Raw genomic sequence first — 20,170 nt, 5'->3', positions numbered from 1 at the left:
TTTTTACTTTCTTTTTCTGATAGTTTATTGTGTATGGAAACTCAACAGATTTCTGTATGTTAGTCTTGTATCCCGCAACATTGCTGAATTCATTTATTCTAATAGCTTTGGGGTGGAGACTTCAGCATTTTCTATATAATGTATCATGTCATCTGCAAATAGTGGCAATTTTACTTCTTCCCTTCAAATTAGGATACCTCATTTCTTTTTCTTGTGTGATTGCTGTGGCTAGGACTTCCAATTCTGTGTTAAATAGAAGTTGCAAGACTGGTATCCTTGTATGGTTCCTGAATTTAGAGGAAAGGCTTTCAGCTTTTCACCATTATGATGTTACATGTGGATTCATCATAAATGGCCTTTATTATGTTGAGATATGTTCCCTCAATACCCACTTTGCTAAGTGTTTTTTATCATGACTGGATGTTGAATTTTGTCAAATGTTTTTTCTGTCTATTGAGATGATTGTGTGACTTTTATTCTTCCCCTTTTTTTTTTTTTTTTTGCGGTATGCAGGCCTCTCACCGCTGTGGCCTCTCCCGTCGTGAAGCACAGGCTCTGGACGCGCAGGCCCAGTGGCCATGGCCCACAGGCCCAGCCACTCCGCGGCATGTGGGATCCTCCCAGACCAGGTCACGAACCCATATCCCCTGCATCGGCAGGCAGACCCCCAACCACTGCGCCACCAGGGAAGCCCATATTCTTCCTTTTCTTAATGTGGTTTATCACATTGATTGATTTGTGAATGCTGAACCATCCTTGTGACTGTAGACTAAATCCAACTTGATCATGGTGTATGATCCTTTTTATATATTGTTGGATTTGGTTTGCTAATATTTTTTTAAGGATTTTTGCATCTATATTTGTCAGAGATATTGGCCTCTACCTTCCCTTTTTTGTAGTGTCTTTGCTTGATTTTGGTATCAGGGTAATGGTGGCCCTGTAGAATGAGTTTGATAATGTTCTGTCCTCTTCATTTTTTGGAACAGTTTGAGGAAGATAGGTATTATTTCTTCTTCATATTTTTGGTAGAATTCCCCTGTAAAGCTGTTCAGTCTTGGGCTTCCCCCCCCCACCCTGGGAGACATTTAATTGCAAATTCAATTTCACTACTAGTGGTCAGTTCAAATTGCCTGTTTCTTCTTGATTCTATCTTGGAAGGTTGTATGTTTCTAGAAATTTGTCCATTACTTTTAGGTTGTCCAATTTGTTGGCATATAACTGTTTGCAACATTCTCTTATGATATTTTGTATCTCTGTGGTATCAGTTGTTCTTTCTCTTCTTTCTTTTCTTATTTTGTTTATTTGGGTTTTCTATATTTTCTTCCTGGTGAGCTTGGCTGGTGGTTTATCTTTTTTTTTTTTTTAATCTTTCAAAAAAATAGCTCTGTTTCCTTGATCTTTTCTGTTGTTTTTTCTATTTCTATTTTATTTATTTCCTCTCTGAACTTTATTATTTCCTTCCTTCTCCTGGACTTTGGGCTTTCTTACTTCTTATTCTAATTCTTTTAGGTGGTAGATTAGGTTGTTTACTTGAGATTTTTCTTTCTTGAGGAAGACTTGTATCACTATAAACTTCCCTCTTAGAACTGCTTTTGCTGCATCCCATAGATTTTGGATTGTGTTGTTTCCATTTTCATTTGTTTCAAAGTATTTTCTGATTTACTCTTTGATTTCTTCATTGACCAATTGCTTTTTTAGTAGCATGTTGTTTAGTCTCCATGTGTTTGTGGTTTTCCCATTTTTCTTTATGTAATTGATTTTTAGTTTTATACCATGTGGTTGGAAAAATGCTTGATATAAGTTCTGTCCTTTAAAATTTGTTGAGACTTGTTTTGTGCCCTACCATGTGATCTATCCTATAATACACAGAACACAACAAAGAATTATCCATTTCAAAATACCATTAGCGCTAATTTGAGAAATCCTGCTATAATGAATATGGATTAATAGCAATGGGAACACTTCTCAGGTTCCTATTATATGTCAGGCATGTTCCTAATAAACTTTGGGTGATTTAACTAATTTAATCCACAAAACAGCCCTATGAGATAGCTCTTTTGCTAGCCTCATTTTATATACATAGGGATAAGTATATAAAAATATGCAAGGATCAGAGAGGTTATATGATTATCTATGGTCTTACAATTAAGAAGTTTAACAGCCAGATTTAAACTAAGTCTGACTTAAGGGGCCCATTCTTTTAACCATTTTGCTACAACACGTCTTTACAGAGGTGAAATCCATAAGCATGGACAGTGCTAAAGCTATGATACACTATTTCACTAATGCAATCCCAGAGGCTCTAGGAAAGTGCTAGTAAAGGCAAGTGATCATGCCCCATATGTTCCTTTTTTAGAACTGTGCATAGACACCAGGAGATGATGAAGAAAGTACAAAAGGGGCACCAATTTTTCTGCATTGGGGGTTAAGAATTCTCATTGTGAAATTATAAACTGAGTAGAACATTGTGTCTCCAAGGATCTATGTTACAGGATGGAAACACAAACTCAGTAATTTCTACCCTCAGTGGGCTCACTTAACTTGAAAGGAAATCACGAGGGAGAGAATAATTTTCTGTGCTTCCAATCAATTTTCCCAGAACTATAGGGCATGGAAGAGAATCTCATTTGAATCAACTGATTGTTTTGGAGCTCATATAAGGTTGCTTTCCTCCTTGCAAGTGAAGAGGACCTTCTGGGTAAATTCTCAAATAGAAATTATGGCTTGTTCCCCAGCATACCTCTTTTAGCAAGTCAAAGACTGAGGACCGTGCTGGTGGATACTGCCTCCTTCATTGTCAGAAACTTTGACCCTCTCAGGACTGTAAGGCAGAAGGGGCCTTAAGGTTCAATGGCAGTGAAGCATTCAGAAAAAAGGTGAGGGTTGAATCAACCCCCTTTTCTTTTCAGACCCCAAACTACATAAATCAATGGTTGTGGGGAACACTACCTGTTTAATTGCTCTTTTCAGCCCTGATCCTTAACGGACACGGGGGAGAAGGGAGAAAATGACATGCAGAGACACTGGGAGTCTACTAGCATGATTTCTGAACAGAGAAAAACAACAGTAGTAAGGGTAGAGAGGAGAAAATGAGGAATCATCAATCATTGCTTTTTGGATGTCTTAATGTATGTCTTTATAAAAGTGAGATTATAAATGAGCAGATCCAGCTCTCCCTTGGAAAACAAAGAGGAAAAGTCCATTGTTAATGTCAGTTTCTACCCCTGTTCCTGCAGATCACAATTGGGCAATTAATGGCTATGGAAAATGCCTACTCTGTGACTGAGTTTATCCTTATGGGATTCACAGACCAACCTGAACTCCAACTACTCTTGTTTTTCCTGTTTCTGGTGAACTACATGGTCACTGTGGTAGGCAGTTTGTGCTTGATGAATCTAATTTGTCTAAATTCACAACTTCTCACCCCCATGTATTTTTTCGGCTTTAATCTGTCCTTTATTGATCTCTGTTACTCATGTGTCTTTACCCCAAAATGCTAATGAGATTTATTTCAGAGAAGAACATCATCTCCTTTACAGGATGCATGTCTTAGCTATTTTTTTTCTGATTTTTTGTCAACTCTGAGTGCTATGTGTAGACAGCCATGGCCTGTGATCACTATGTGTCCATCTGTAAGCCACTGCTGTACACAGTCACCATGTCCCCTCAAGTCTGTTCTCTGCTTATGTCTGGTTCATATGTGATGGGGTTTGCTGGTGTTGTGGTCCACACAGGGTGTATGATCAGGCTGATCTTCTGTGATTCCAACATCATCAACCATTACCTGTGTGACATCTTCCACCTCCTCCAGCTCTCCTGCAGCAGCACCTTTGCCAATGAACTTGTGGTTTCTGTTGTTGTGGGTACAGTTGTCATGGTATCTAGCTTCAATATCTCTGTTTCTTATACCTTGATTCTTTTCAATATCCTTCACATACCATCAGATAAAGGTTGGTCCAAAGCCTTCAGCACCATGGCTCCACATAATAACAGCTGGTCTATTCCATAGACTTGGGCTGCTCATTCATGTCAAGCCATCATTTGCTGGGTCTGTGGGTCAGGGGAAATTTTTCTCAGTGTTTTACGCCAATGTAGTACCCATGCTGAACACTCTCATTTATAGCCTCAGGAACAAGGATGTCAAAATTGCTCTGAAGAAAACCATGAAGAGAATTACAAACTGAGCTGAACCATTTATACCTCCATTTTTGTCTTTTCCTTCTCTTCCTGCTCCACTTTATTTTCTTCCTACTATTCTTTTTTTTTCTTCATTTGTCTTTCTAAATTCTTCTTGGCAGGATTTCTTCTCTAATTTCTTTTATTTTCTTTTCTTGCCACATGATGTAACCCCATGGGCCTATTCTTGGACTAGAGGGTCATTCTCAGCCCTTAGTAACCCTATACAAGTTGGAGACAATGGGCCAATAACCTTTCCCATCTAAGGATAACACTACTTACTTCTTTTCTTGTGTCTTTCCCATCCAAGGTAAGCCATGGAGGGGTATGCTGTCTAACCAATTTTTTTCTTTCTTGGTTTCATTACACAGCACCCTTTCCTGTTTCAATGATTTATTACTTACAATTTCATAAAACAGAGAAGGAATGACAAAAATTGTGGGTATGCTAAACTTGTAAATATTTCCAGAATTTATCAGAGTTCTTTTATTAATCACTCTTATTCTAGATTTTCAGTATGCATATATATATAGCAATTGAATACTTTGTTGAACTAAGGTTCTTTATTCTTGAGAATGCTTGAGAATGTATCAGCTACACTATTCTGCTCACCTTTCACAGTAAACACCAATAACAAACGCCTCTGTGTATGGTATTGGTCAACTGATATTTTGTCAGAAATGCAATTGAAATTGTTATCAACTTGTCTACATATCTGTGGATTGTGATTGTGATTAAAAATTAACCAATAGTATTTTTGGCTACAGAATAGATTGTCACATGTAATGTCAGGATTCTCTGTCTAACTGCAAAACACGGGTTCACCTTTGCAAAGGAAGATTTATTTGCTGCTTTCAAAACACAAACAATAATATATGGCAAAACCTTGTCCTACTGGACAACATGGTAATTGACTTTCAACATGGTAATTTGAACTCCTCCCTTTTGTCTCTCAGAAGGAAAATCTGTACTCCATAACAGATTACTCCATGGTAATTTGTAATTTGACTCCTCCCTTTTCAACATGGTAATTTGACTCCTCCCTTTTGTCTCTCAGAAGGAAAATCTGTACTCCATAACAGATTACTCCATGGTAATTTGTAATTTGACTCCTCCCTTTTCAACATGGTAATTTGACTCCTCCCTTTTGTCTCTCAGAAGGAAAATCTGTACTCCATAACAGATTACTCCATAATCTGTACTTTAATTCCTATTAAAAGTCTCCTCATCCTGTTTTATAGATAAGGAAATAGTTATATGACTTAATCAAGATCCTACAGCTAAAGATGCAGAGCCCAGTTTTTGAACCCAATGTTCATCTCACAAAGAAATGGAATGAAAGAAAGAATTGTGAAGGGACAGATAGAGCTCCTAGAGCATTGTTTCTGAATGAATTTGAAAGTGGGAGTTTTCCTCAGCCATGATTGCTGTGGCAGAGGGATGTTCTACAAGGCTCTGGTGCCTAACTAGAAAAGTGTACCTGCTTTTATGCCAATACCATACTGTCCTGATTACTGTAGCTTTGTAGTATAGTCTGAAGTCAGGGAGCCTGATTCCTCCAGCTCCGTTTTTTCTTCTCAAGATTTCTTTGGCTATTCAGGGCCTTTTGTGTTTCCATACAAATTGTGAAATTTTTTGTTCTATTCTGTGAAAAATGCCAGTGGTAGTTTGATAGGGATTGCATTGAATCTGTACATTGCTTTGGGTCATATAGTCATTTTCACAGTGTTCATTCTTCAAATCCAAGAACATGGTATATCTCTCCACCTATTTGTATCATCTTTAATTTCTTTCATCAGTGTCTTACAATTTTCTGCATACATGTCTTTTGTCTCCATAGGTAGGTTTATTCCTAGATATTTTATTCCTTTTGTTGCAATGGTAAATGGGAGTGTTTCCTTAATTTCTCTTTCAGATTTTTCATGATGAGTGTATAGGAATGCAACAGATTTCTGTGCATTAACTTTGTATCCTGCAACTTTACCAAATTCATTATTTAGCTCTAGAAGTTTTCTGGTAGCATCTTTAGAATTCTCTATGTATAGTATCATTTCATCTGCAAACAGTGACAGCTTTACTTCTTCGTTTCCAATTTGTATTCCTTTTATTTCTTTTTCTTCCCTGATTGCTGTGGCTAAACTTCCAAAACAATGTTGAATAATAGCGGTGAGAGTGGGCAACCTTGTCTTGTTCCTGATGTTAGTGGAAATGGTTTCAGTTTTTCACCACTGAGAACGATGTTGGCTGTAGGTTTGTCGTATATGGCCTTTATTATGTTGAGGAAAGTTCCCTCTATGTCTACTTTCTGGAGGGTTATCATAAATGGGTGTTGAATTTTGTCGAAAGCTTTCTCTGCATCTATTGAGATGATCATATGGTTTTTCTCCTTCAATTTGTTAACACGGTGTATCACATTGATTGATTTGCGTATATTGAAGAATCCTTGCATTCCTGGGATAAACCCCACTTGATCATGGTGTATGATCCTTTTAATGTGCTGTTGGATTCTGTTTGCTAGTATTTTGTTGAGGATTTTTGAATCTATGTTCATCAGTGATATGGGCCTGTAGTTTTTTCTTTGTGACATCTTTGTCTGGTTTTGGTATCAGGGTGATGGTGGCCTCATAGAATGGGTTTTGGAGTGTTCCTCCCTCTGCTATATTTTGGAAGAGTTTGAGAAGGATAGATGTTAGCTCTTCTCTAAATGTTTGATAGAATTCACATGTGAAGCCATCTAGTCCTGGGCTTTAGTTTGTTGGAAGATTTTTAATCACAGTTTCAATTTCTTGCTTGTGATTGGTCTGTTCATACTTTCTATTTCTTCCTCATTCAGTCTCGGAAGGTTGAGCATTTCTAAGAATTTGTCCATTTCTTCCAAGTTGTCCATTTTATTGGCATATAGTTGCTTGTAGTAATCTCTCATGATCCTTTGTATTCCTGCAGTGTCAGTTGTTACTTCTCCTTTTTCATTTCTAATTCTATTGATTTGAGTTTTCTCCCTCTTTTTCTTGATGAGTCTGGCTAATGGTTTATCAATTTTGTTTATCTTCTCAAAGAACCAGATTTTAGTTTTATTGATCTTTGCTATCATTTCCTTCACTTCTTTTTATATCTGATCTGATCTTTATGATTTCTTTCCTCTGGCTAACTTTGGGGGGGCTTTTGTTCTTCTTTCTCTAATTGCTTTAGGTGTAAGGTTAAGCATGTATTTGAGATGTTTCTTGTTTCTTAAGGTAGGATTGTATTGCTATAAACTTCCCTCTTAGAACTGCTTTTGCTGCAACCCATAGGTTTTGGGTCATCATGTTTTCATTGTCATTTGTTTCTAGGTATTTTTTGATTTCCTCAGTGATCTCTTGGTTATTAAGTAGTGTATTGTTTAGCCTCCATGTGTTTGTATTTTTTACAGATTTTTTCCTGTAATTGATATCTAGTCTCATAGCGTTGTGGTCAGAAAAGATATTTGAAACGATTTCAATTTTCTTAAATTTACCAAGGCTTGATTTGTGACCCAAGATATGATCTATCGTGGTGAATGTTCCAAGAGCACTTAAGAAGAATGTGTATTCTGTTGTTTTTGGATGGAATGTCCTATAAATATCAATTAAGTCCATCTTGTTTAATGTATCATTTAAAGCTTGGTTTCCTTATTTATTTTCATTTTGGACGATCTGTCCACTGGTAAAGTGGGGTGTTAAAGTCCCCTACTATGATTGTGTTACTGTCGATTTCCCCTTTTGTGGCTGTTAGTATTTGCCTTATGTATTGAAGTGCTCCTATGTTGGGTGCATATATATTTACAATTGTTATATCTTCTTTTTGGATTGTTAAATCTTTTTTCACACTGTATGACAGTCTCTAGATCCATCCACGTCTCTACAAATGACCCAATTTCATTCCTTTTTATGGCTGAGTAATATTCCATTGTATATATGTACCACATCATCTTTACCTATTCATCTGTCAATGGGCATTTACGTTGCTTCCATGACCTGGCTATTGCAAACACTGCTGCAATGAACATTGGCATGCATGTGTCTTTTTGAATTATGGTTTTCTCTGGGTATATGCCCAGGAGTGGAATTGCTGGATCATATGGTAATTCTATTTTTAATTTTTTAAGGAACCTCCATACTGTTTCCATAGTGGCTCTATCAATTTACATTCCCACCAACAGTGCAAGGGGGCTCCCTTTCCTCCACACCCTCACCAGCATTTGTTGTTTGTAGATTTTCTGATGATGCCCATTCTAACTGGTGTGAGGTGATGCCTCATTGTAGTTTTGATTTGCATTTCTCCAACAATTAGTGATGTTGAGCAGCTTTTCATGTGCCTCTTGGCCATCTGTATGTCTTCCATGGAGAAATGTCTATTTAGGTCTTCTGCCCATTTTTGGATTGGGTTGTTTTTTTAATATTGAGCTGCATGAGCTGTTTATATATTTTATAGATTAATCCTTTGTTGATTCGTTTGCAAATATTTTCTCCCATTCTCAGGGTTGTCTCTTCGTCTTGTTTAGGATTTCCTTTGCTGTGCAAAGGCTTTTAAGTTTCATTAGTTCCCATTTGTTTTTGTTTTCATTTCCATTACTCTAGGTGGTGGATCAAAAAGGATCGTTCTCTAATTTATGTCAAAGAGTGTTCTTCCTATGTTTTCTCTAAGAGTTTTATAGTGTCCAGTCTTACATTTAAGTCTCTAACCATTTTGAGTTTATTCTTGTATATGGTGTTAGGGAGTGTTTTAATTTCATTCTTTTACATGTAGCTGTCCAGTTTCCCCAGCACTGTCTTTTCTACATTGTATATTCTTTGTCATACATTAGTTGACCATAGGTGTGTGGATTTATCTCTGAGCTTTCTATTTTATTCCATTGATCTATGTTTCTGTTTTTGTGCCAGTTCCATATTGTCTTGATTACTGTAGTTTTATATTATAGTCTGAAGGCAGAGACTCTGATTTCTCCAGCTCCGTTTTTTTCCCTCAAGACTGCTTTGGCTATTCAGGGTCTTTTGTGTCTCCATACAAATTTTAAGATATTTTGGTCTAGTTCCGTAAAAACTGCCATTGGTAATTTGATAGGGATTGCATTGAATCTGTAGATTGCTTTGGGTCATATAGTCATTTTCACAATATTGATTCTTCCAATCCAAGAACATGGTGTATCTCTCCATCTGTTGGTATCATCTTTAATTTCTGTCAACAGTGTCTTATAGTTTTCTGCATACAGATCTTTTGTCTCCCTAGGTAGGTTTATTCCTAGGTATTTTATTCGTTTTGTTGCAATGGTAAATGGCAGTGTTTCTTTAATTTCTCTTTCAGATTTTTCATCATTAGTGTATAGGAATGCAAGAGATTTCTGTGCATTAATTTTGTATCCTGCAACTTTACCAAATTCATTGATTAGCTCTGGCAGCTTTCTGGTGGCATCTTTAGGATTCTCTATGTATAGTATCATGTCATTTGCAAACAGTGACAGCTTTACTTCTTCTTTTCCCATTTGGATTCCTCTTATTTCTTTTTCTTCTCTGATTGCCGTGGCTAGGATTTCCAAAACTATGTTGAATAATAGTGGTGAGAGTGGACATCCTTGTCTTGTTCCTGACCTTACAGGAAATGCTTTCAATTTTTCACCATAGAGAATAATGTTTGCTGTGGGTTTGTCGTACATAGCCTTTATTATATTGAGGTAGGTTCCCTCTATGCCCACTTTCTGGAGAGTTTTTATCATAAATGGGTATAGAATTTTGTCAAAAGATTTTTCTGCATCTATTGAGATTATCACTTGGTTTTTATTCTTCAATTTGTTAATATGGTGATTCACATTGATTGATTTACGTATATTGAAGAATCCTTGCATCCTTGGGATAAATCCCACTTGGTCATGGTGTATGATCCTTTTAATGTGTTGTTGGATTCTGTTTGCTAGTATTTTGTTGAGAATTTTTGCGTCTATATTCAGCAGTGATATTGGTCTGTAATTTTTTTCTTTTTTTTGTAGTATCTTTGTCTGGTTTTGGTATCAGGGTGATGGTGGCCTCATAGAATGAGTTTGGGAGTGTTCCTTCCTCTGCAATTTTTTTGGAAGAGTTTGAAAAGGATGGGTGTTAGCTCTTCTCTAAATGTTTGATAGAATTCACCTGTGAAGCCATCTGGCCCTGGACTTTTGTTTGTTGGAAGATTTTTAATCACACTTTCAATTTCATTGCTTGTGATTGGTCTGTCCATATTTTCTATTTCTTCCTGGTTCAGTCTTGGATGGTTATACCTTTTGACGAATTTGTCCATTTCTTCCAGGTTGTCCATTTTATTGGCATACAGTTGCTTGTAGTAGTCTCTTAGGATGCTTTCGATTTCTGCAGTGTCTCTTCTAACTTCTTTTTCATTTCTAATTTTATTGACTTGAGTCCTCTCCCTCTTTTTCCTGATAAGTCTGGCTAATGATTTATCAATTTTGTTTATCTTCTCAAAGAACCAGCTTTTAGTTTTATTCATCTTTGCTATTGTTTTCTTTGTTTCTATTTCATTTATTTCTGCTCTGATCTTTATGATTTCATTCCTTCTGCTAACTTTGGGTTTTGTTTGTTCTTCCTTCTCTAGTTCCTTTAGGTGTAAGGTTGGATTGTTTGAGATTTTTCTTGTTTCTTGGTGTACGCTTGTATAGCTATAAACTTCACACTTAGAACTACTTTTGCTGCATCCCATAGGTTTTGGATCATCGTGTTTTCATTGTCATTTCTCTCTAGGTATTTTTTTATTTCCCCTTTGATTTCTTCAGTGATCTCTTGGTTATTTAGTAACGTATTGTTTAGCCTCCATGTGTTTGTGTTTTTTAACGTTTTTTTCCCTGTACTTGATTTCTAATCTCATACTGTTGTGGTCAGAAAAGATGCTAGATATGATTTCAATTTTCTTAAATTTACTGAGGCTTGATTTCTGACCCAAGATGTGATCTATCCTGGAGAATGTTCCATGTGCACTTGAGAAGAAAGTGTAATCTGCTGTTTTTGGATGCAATGTCCTATAAATATCAATTAAATCTATCTCGTCTATTGTGTCATTTAAGGCTTCTGTTTCCTTGTTTTCATTTTGGATGAGCTGTCCATTGGTGTAACTGAGGTGTTAAAGTCCCCCATTATTATTGTGTTACTGTCGATTTCCTCTTTTATAGCTGTTAGCAGTTGCCTTATGTATTGAGGTGCTCCTATGTTGGGTGCATATATATTTATAATTCTTATATCTTCTTCTTGAATTGATCCCCTGATCATTATGTAGTGTCCTTCCTTGTCTCTTGTAACATTAAAGTCTATTTTATCTGAGTATTGCTACGCCCAGTTTCTTTTGATTTCCATTTGCATAGAATATCTTTTTCAATCTCCTCACTTTCAGTCTGAATTTGTCCCTAGGTCTGAAGTGGTCTCTTGTAGACAACATTATATATGGGTATGTTTTTATATCCATTCAGCACGCCTCTGTCTTTTGGTGGAGCATTTAATCCATTCACGTTTAGGGTAATTATCGATATGTATGTTCCTATTACCATTTTCTTAATTGTTTTGGATTTGTATTTGGCGGTCCTTTTCTTCTCTTGTGATCCCACTTAGAGAAGTTCCTTTACCATTTGTTGTAGAGCTGGTTTGGTGGTGCTGAATTCTCTTAGCTGTTGCTTGTCTGTAAAGCTTTTGATTTCTCCATCGAATCTGAATGAGATCCTTGCCAGGTACAGCAATCATGGTTGTAGGTTCTTCCCTTTCATCACTTTAAGTATATCATGCCACTCCCTTCTGACTTGCAGAGTTTCTGCTGAAAAATCAGCTGTTAACCTTATGGGAGTTCCCTTGTATGTTATTTGTCGTTTTCCCCTTGCTGCTTTTAATATTTTTACTTTTTATTTAATTTTTGAGAGTTTAATTAATATGTGTCATGGTGTGTTTCTCCTTGGATTTATCCTGTATGGGACTCTCTGGTCTTCCTGGACTTGATTAACTATTTCATTTCCCATATTAGGGACGTTTTTGACTATAATCTCTTCAAATATTTTCTCAGTCCCTTTCTTTTTCTCTTCTTCTTCTGGGACCCCTAATATTTGAATGTTGGTGCAGTTAATGTAGTCCCAGAGATCTCTGAGACTGTCCTCAATTCTTTTCATTCTTTTTTCTTTATTCTGCTCTGCGGTAGTTACTTCCACTATTTTATCTACCAGGTCACTTATCCGTTCTTCTTCCTCAGTTATTCTGCTATTGATCCCTTCTAGAGAATTTTTAATTTCATTTATTGTTTTGTTCACCAGTTTGTTTGCTCTAGTTCTTCTAGGTCCTTGTTAAACATTTCTTGTATATTCTCCATTCTATTTCCAAAGTTCTGGATCATCTTTACTATCATCATTCTGAATTCTTTTTTAGTTAGACTGCCTATTTCCTCTTCATTTCTTAGGTCTGGTGGGTGTTTGCCTTGGTCATTCATCTGTTGTGTGTTTGCCTTGGTCTTTCATCTGTTGTGTGTTTCTCTGTCTTCTCGTTTTGCTTAACTTATTGTGTTTGGGGTCTCCTTTTTGCAGGCTGCAGGTTCGTAGTTCCCATTGTTTTTGCTGTCTGCTCCCAGTGGCTAAGGTTGGTTCAGTGGGTTGTGTAGGCTTCCTGGTGGAGGCGACTAGTGCCTGTATTCTGGTGGATGAGGCTGGATCTTGTCTTTCTGGTGGGCAGGTCCACGTCTGGTGGTGTGTTTTGGGGTGTCTGAGACCTTATTATGATTTTAGGCAGCCTCTCTGCTAATGGATGGGGTTATGTTCCTGTCTTGCTAGTTCTTTGGAATAGGGTGTCCAGCACTGTAGCTTGCTGGTCGTTGAGTGCAGCTGGGTCTTGGCATTGAGATGGAGATCTCTGGGAGATTCTTGCCATTTGATATTACGTGGAGCTGGGAGGTCTCTTGTGGACCAGTGTCCTGAACTTGGCTCTCCCACCTCAGAGGCACATCCCTGATGCCTGGCTGCAGCACCAACAGCCTGTCATCCACACAGCTCAGAATAAAAGGGAGAAAAGAAAGAAAGAAGATAAAATAAAATAAAATAATTAAAATAAAAAATTTTAATTAAAAAAACAAGAAAGAGAGCAACCAAAGCAAAAAACAAATCCACCAATGATAACACGTGCTAAAAACGATATTTAAAAAAAACAAAAAAAAATGACAGAACCCTATGGTAAAAGCAAAACTACACAGACAAAATCACACGCAGAATCATACACATACACTGGAAGAGAAAAAGGGGGAAAATATCTATCTATATTTATATATATATGCAAAATATAAATTATATATTTAATATATATTAAATATATAATATGTATATAAAATATATAATATATATATTAAATATATACGTATATTATATATATGTGTGTGTGTATATATATATATATGTGTGTGTATATATATATATATATATTGCTCCCAAAGTCCACCTCCTCAATTGGGGAAGATACATTCTCTATTCAGGTATTCCACAGCTGCAGTGTACATCAAGTTGACTGTGGAGATTTAATCTGCTGCTCCTGAGGCTGCTGGGAGAAATTTCCTTTTCTGTTCTTTGTTCACACAGCTCCTGGAGTTTAGCTTTGGATTTGACCCTTCCTCTGCGTGTAGGTCGCCTGAAGGCATCTGTTCTTCGCTCAGACAGGTCAGGGTTAAAGGAGGAGCTGATTTGGGGACTCTGGCTCACTCAGGCAGGGGGGAGGGAGGGCTACGGAATGCGGGGCGAGCCTGCGGCGGCAGAGGCCAGCATGACGTTGCACCACCATGAGGCGTGCCATGTGTTCTCCCGAGGAAGTTTTCCCTGGATCATGGGACCCTGGCAGTGGTGGGCTGAACAGGCTCTCAGGACAGGAGGTGTGAATAGTGACATGTGCTTGCACATAGGCTTCTTGGTGTCTGTAGCAAGCATACATATTGTCTCATGCCCGTCTCGGGGGTCCGCACTGATAGCTGCAGCTCGCGCCCGTTTCTGGAGCTCCTTTAAGCCACACTCTTAATCCCCTCTCCTCACGCACCAAGAAACAAAAAGGCAAGAAAAAGTCTCTTGCCTCTTCGGCACCTCCAGAAGTTTTCCCGGACTCGCTCCCAGCTAGCTGTGGTGCACTAGCCCCTTCAGGCTGTGTTCACACAGCCAACCCCAGTCCTCTCCCTGGGATCCGACCTCCGAAGCCGGAGCCTCAGCTCCCAGCCCCCACCTGTCCCGGCAGGCGAGCAGACAAGCCTCTCAGGCTGGTGAGTGCTGGTCGGCACTGATCCTCTATGCAGGAATCTCTCAGCTTTGACCTCTGCACCCCCGTTGCTGCGCTCTCCTCTGTGGTTCTGAAGCTTCCCCCCTCCGCCACCACCCCCCGTCTCTGCCCGTGAAGGGCCTTCCTAGTGTGTGGAAAGCTTTCCTCCTTCACAGCTCGCTCCCACTGGTGCAGGTCCCGTCCCTATTCTTTTGTCTCTGTTTTTTCTTTTTTCTTTTGCCCTACCCAGGTACGTGGGGAGTTTCTTGCCTTTTGGGAGGTCTGAGGTCTTCTGCCAGCGTTCAGTAGGTGTTCTGTAGGAGTTGTTCCACATGTAGATGTATTTCTGATGTATTTGTGGGGAGGGAGGTGATCTCCACGTCTTACTCTTCCACCATCTTGAAGCTCCTCCTATCACTCACTTCTTTTAGAACAAGTTCCCACAGGTCAACAGCCTGCAGACACATGGCTGACAGGACCGTCCTAGATCACAACCCACCTTCCTGCCTCAAGCCAGACCACCTCTCTCATTTCATTCTTTTAATATTATCTTTCTCAGAGGAAAAGTCTTTAATTTTGATAACATCCAGTTTATTTAAAATTTTATGGACCATTTCTTTTCTCTCACATTTTAGGAGAGTGAAAAATAATTACCCAATTTTTCTTCCACATTATATGTATAATATCTTTTGCAGTTTTAAAAATAAGATATATGTATATCTCAAGGATCTTAATTTGATTTTTTTAAATGTTCTTAAAGCCTTCTTGGGATATTCCAAACAATTTTTTTTCCTTTTAATTTAATTCAAATATTGTCTAAGACAAAAGTCCCCATCAGAGGGAGCTGTTTACTAAGATTCTCACTGAAGCAATTTCCAATTGACAATAATTCCCTTCACTGATAGAGACCTACTTAGACCACATAACACTGTGGCCTAATTCATAGGGAAAATGAATATAGATTAATTTTTCACACTGTTCCAGTACTGATATGAAAGAAAATTATTATTTTAGGACAGTTAAAATTATAAGAAGGCTTTCTCCTAAAGACCCAGTGTTCCTTTTCTCCTTTAACAAGAGTTATGTTCTAGACTGTTTAGAGAATTTATGAACTAGCAAATCTCAGAGGGAACGTTTTTCCTTAAGTGAGTAATTGATAGGAGAGTTAATAGCCAAAATAAGGTAAAGTCCAGATTCCTGCATTTCTCTTTAAATAATAAATGTACTGTCCCATTGCAGGATTTGCTGGGATATATTTCTGAGTTCTATTGTCCAGAAATGCAATTGTTCATTGCCTTTGTACCCAGCTTCAATATGTCTGGCTTCATGCATGAACTGAGTGAAAGGCCCTCAACAAGTTTCAGAATTTCCTACAAATTCTCTACATAAATTGTTTTGACAGAGAAATTATAATCTTTACAAACAAGCAAAAGTTAAGAGAATTGCGCAACACCAACCCAGCTTTACAACAAATGCTAAAGAAACTCCTCTAGGGAGGATACACAAGAGAAGGAAAAGACCTACAATGACAAACCCAAAACAATTAAGAAAATGGTAATGGGAACATACATATCGATAATTACCTTAAATGTAAATGGATTAAATGCTCCAACCAAAAGACATAGACTGGCTGAATGGATACAAAAGCACGACCCATGTATATGCTGTCTACAAAGACCCACTTCAGACCTAGGGACACATACAGACTGAAAGTGAGTAGATGGAAAAAGATAATCCATGCAAATGGAAATCAACAGAAAGCTGGAGTAGCAATTCTCACATCAGACAATATAGACTTTAAAATGAAGTCTATTACAAGAGACAGGGAAGGACACTACATAATGGTCAAGGAATCAATCCAAGAAGATATAACAGTTGTAAATATTTATGCACCCAACACAGGAGCACCTGAATACATAAGGCAAATGTGAACAGCCATAAAAGGGAAAATTGACAGTAACACAATAATACTAGGGGACTTTAATACCCCACTTTCACCAATGGACAGATCATCCAAAATGAAAATAAATAAGGAAACACAAGCTTTAAATGACAAATTAAGAAAGATGGACTTAATTGATAATTACAGGACACTCCATCCAAAAACAACAGAATACACTTTCTTCTCAAGTGCCTATGGAACATTCTCCAGGATAGATCATATCATGGGTCACAAATAAAGCCTTGGGAAGTTTAAGAAAACTGAAATCATATCAAGTACCTTTTCTGACCACAACAGTATGAGACTAGATAGCGATTACAGAAAAAAACTAAAAAATACAAACACATGGAGGCTAAACAATGTACTAATAAATAACCAAGAGATCACTGAATAAATCAAAGAGCAAATAAAAAAATACCTAGAAACAAATGACAATGAAAACACGATGACCCAAAACCTATGGGATGCAGCAAAAGCAGTTCTAAGAGGGAAGTTTATAGCAATACAACCCTACCTCAAGAAACAAGAAAAATCTTAAATAAACAACCTAACCTTACTCCTAAAGCAACTAGAGAAAGAACAAAAAAACCCCAAAGTTAGCAGAAGAAAAGAAATCATAAAGATCAGATCAGAAATAAATGAAAAAGAAATAAAGGAAATGATAGCAGAGATCAGTAAAGCTAAAAGCTGGTTCTTTGAGAAGATAAACAAAATTGGTAAACCATTAGCCAGACTCATCAGGAAAAAGAGGGAGAGGACTCAAATCAATAAAATTAGAAATGAAAAAGGAGAAGTTACAAGAGACATGGCAGAAATACAAAGCATTTCAAGAGACTACTACAAGCAACTCTATGCCAATAAAATGGGCAACCTGGAAGAAATGGACAAATTCTTAGAAAAGTATAACCATCCAAAACTGAACCAGGAAGAAATAGAAAATATGAACAGACCTATCACAAGCAATGAAATTGAAACTGTAATTAAAATCTTCCAACAAACAAAAGTCCAGGACCAGATGGCTTCACAGGTGAATTCTATCAAATATTTAGAGACGTGCTAACACTTATCCTTCTCAAACTCTTCCAAAATATAGCAGAGGGAACACTCCCAAACTCATTCTACGAGGCCACCATCACCCAAACCAGATAAAGATGTCACAGAGAAAGAAAACTACAGGCCAATATCACTGATGAACATAAAAGTACAAATCCTCAACAAAATACTTGCATACAGAATCCAACAGCACATTAAAAGGATCATAAACCATGACTAAGTGGGGTTTAACCCAGGGATGCAAGGATTCTTCAATATAGGCAAATCAATCAACGTGATACATCATATTAACAAATGGAAGGAGAAAAACCATATGATCATCTCAATAGATGCAGAGAAAGCTTTCGACAAAATTCAACACCCATTTATGATAAAATCCCTCCAGAAAGTAGGCATAGAGGGAACTTTCCTCAACATAATAAGGGCCATATATGACAAACCCACAGTCAACATCGTGCTCAATGGTGAAAAACTGAAAGCATTTCCACTAAGATCAGGAACAAGACAAGGTTGCACACTCTCACCACTCTTATTCAGCATAGTTTTGGACATTTTAGCCACAGCAATCAGGGAAGAAAAAGAAATAAAAGGAATCCAAATAGGAAAAGAAGAAGTAAAGCTGTCACTGTTTGCAGATGACATGGTTCTATACATAGAGAATCCTAAAGATGCTACCAGAAAACTACTAGAGCAAATCAATGAATTTGGTAAAGTAGCAGGATACAAAATTAATGCACAGAAATCTCTTGCATTTCTATACACTAATGATGAAAAATCTGAAAGTGAAATTAAGAAAACACTCCCATTTACCATTGCAACAAAAAATAAAATACCTAGGAATAAACCTAACTAAGGAGACAAAAGACCTGTATGCAGAAAACTATAAGACACTGATGAAAAAAATTGAAGATGATACAAATAGATGGAGAGATATACCATGTTCTTGGATTGGAAAAATCAACATTGTGAAAATGACTATACGACCCAAAGCAATCTACAGATTCAATGCTATCCCTATCCAACTACCACTGGTATTTTTCACAGAACAAGAACAAAAAATTTCAAAATTTATATGGAAACACAAAAGACCCCGAATAGGCAAAGCAATCTTGAGAAAGAAAAACTGAGCTGGAGGAATCAGGCTCCCTGACTTCAGACTATACTACAAAGCTACAGTAATCAAGACAGTTATGGTACTGGCACAAAAACAGAAAGATAGAGTAATGGAACAGGATAGAAAGTCCAGAGATAAACCCGCAAACCTATGGCCACCTTATCTTTGATAAAGGAGGCAAGAGTATACAATGGTTAAAAGACAGCCTGTTCAATAAGTGGTGCTGGGAAAACGGGACAGCTACATGTAAAAGAATGAAATTAGAACACTCCCTAACACCATACACAAATATAAACTCAAAATGGATTAAAGACCTAAATGTGAGGACAGACACTATCAAACTCTTAGAGGAAAACATAGGCAGAACACTCTATGACATAAATCACAGCAAGATCCTTTTGAGAAAAAAAGACATGGAAATAAAAACAAAAATGAACAAATGGGATCTAATGAAACTTAAAACTTTTGCACAGCAAAGGAAACTATAAACAAGAGGAAATGACAACTCTCAGAATGGGAGAAAATATTTGCAAGTGAAGCAACTGACAAAGAATTAATCTCTAAAATTTACAAGCAGTTGTTGCAGCTCTGTATCAAAAAATCAAACAACCCAATCCAAAAATGAGAAGATGACCTAAATAGACATTTCTCCAAAGAAGATATACTAATGGCCAACAAACACATGAAAGGATGCTCAACATCACTAATCATTAGAGAAATTCAAATCAAAACTACAATGAGGTATCACCTCACACCAGTCAGAATGGATCATCAAAAAATCTACAAACAATAAATAATGGAGAGGATATGAAGAAAAGGGAACCCTCTTGCACTGTTGGGGGAATGTAAGTTGATACAGCCACATGGAGAACAGTATGGAGGTTCTTTAAAAAACTAAAAATAGAACTACCATATGACCCAGCAATTCCATTATTAGGCATATACCCTGAGAAAAGCATAATTCAAAAAGAGTCACGTACCACAATATTCATTGCAGCACTATTTACAATAGCCAGGACGTGGAAGCAACCTAAGTGTCCCTGACAGATGAATGGATAAAGAAAATGTGGTACATATATACAATGGAATATTAGCCATAAAAAGAAATGAAATTGAGTTATTTGTAGTGAGGTGGATGGACCTAGAGTCTGTCATACGCAGTGGAATAAGTCAGAAAGAGAAAAACAAATACAGTATGCTAACACATATATATGGAATCTAAAAATTAAAAAATGGTTCTGAAGAACTTAGCGGCAGGACGGTAATAAAGATGCAGATATAGAGAATGGACTTGAGGACATGGGGAGGGGGAAGGGTAATCTGGGATGAAGTGAGAGAGTGGCATGGACATATACACACTACCAAATGTAAAACAGATAGCTAGTGGGAAGCAGCCGCATAGCACAGGGAGATCAGCTCGGTGCTCTGTGACCACCTAGAGGCGTGGGATAAGGAGGGTGGAGGGAAACACAAGGTAGGGGGACATGGGGATATGTGTATACATATAGCTGGTTCACTTTGTTATACAGCAGACAGTAACACAACATTGTAAAGCAATTATACTCCATAAAGATGTTTTTAAAATGTCACAAGACACGTCAAATGGAAAGGTAAAGAACATTCCGAAGACAT

At 37.4% G+C, this 20,170-nt stretch overlaps 1 pseudogene; it reads left to right on the top strand.

Annotated features, from left to right (window-relative positions):
• Positions 1-3,254: 3,254 nt before the first annotated feature.
• LOC115841421 (olfactory receptor 8C8-like) lies at positions 3,255-4,184 on the top strand (annotated as a pseudogene).
• Positions 4,185-20,170: the final 15,986 nt, after the last annotated feature.

The sequence above is a fragment of the Globicephala melas genome, chromosome 8, assembly GCF_963455315.2.
Source record: "Globicephala melas chromosome 8, mGloMel1.2, whole genome shotgun sequence".
Classification (NCBI taxonomy): domain Eukaryota; kingdom Metazoa; phylum Chordata; class Mammalia; order Artiodactyla; family Delphinidae; genus Globicephala; species Globicephala melas.
Note: the sequence above shows the minus strand (reverse complement) of the source record. Positions and strands in the feature narration are given on the sequence as shown.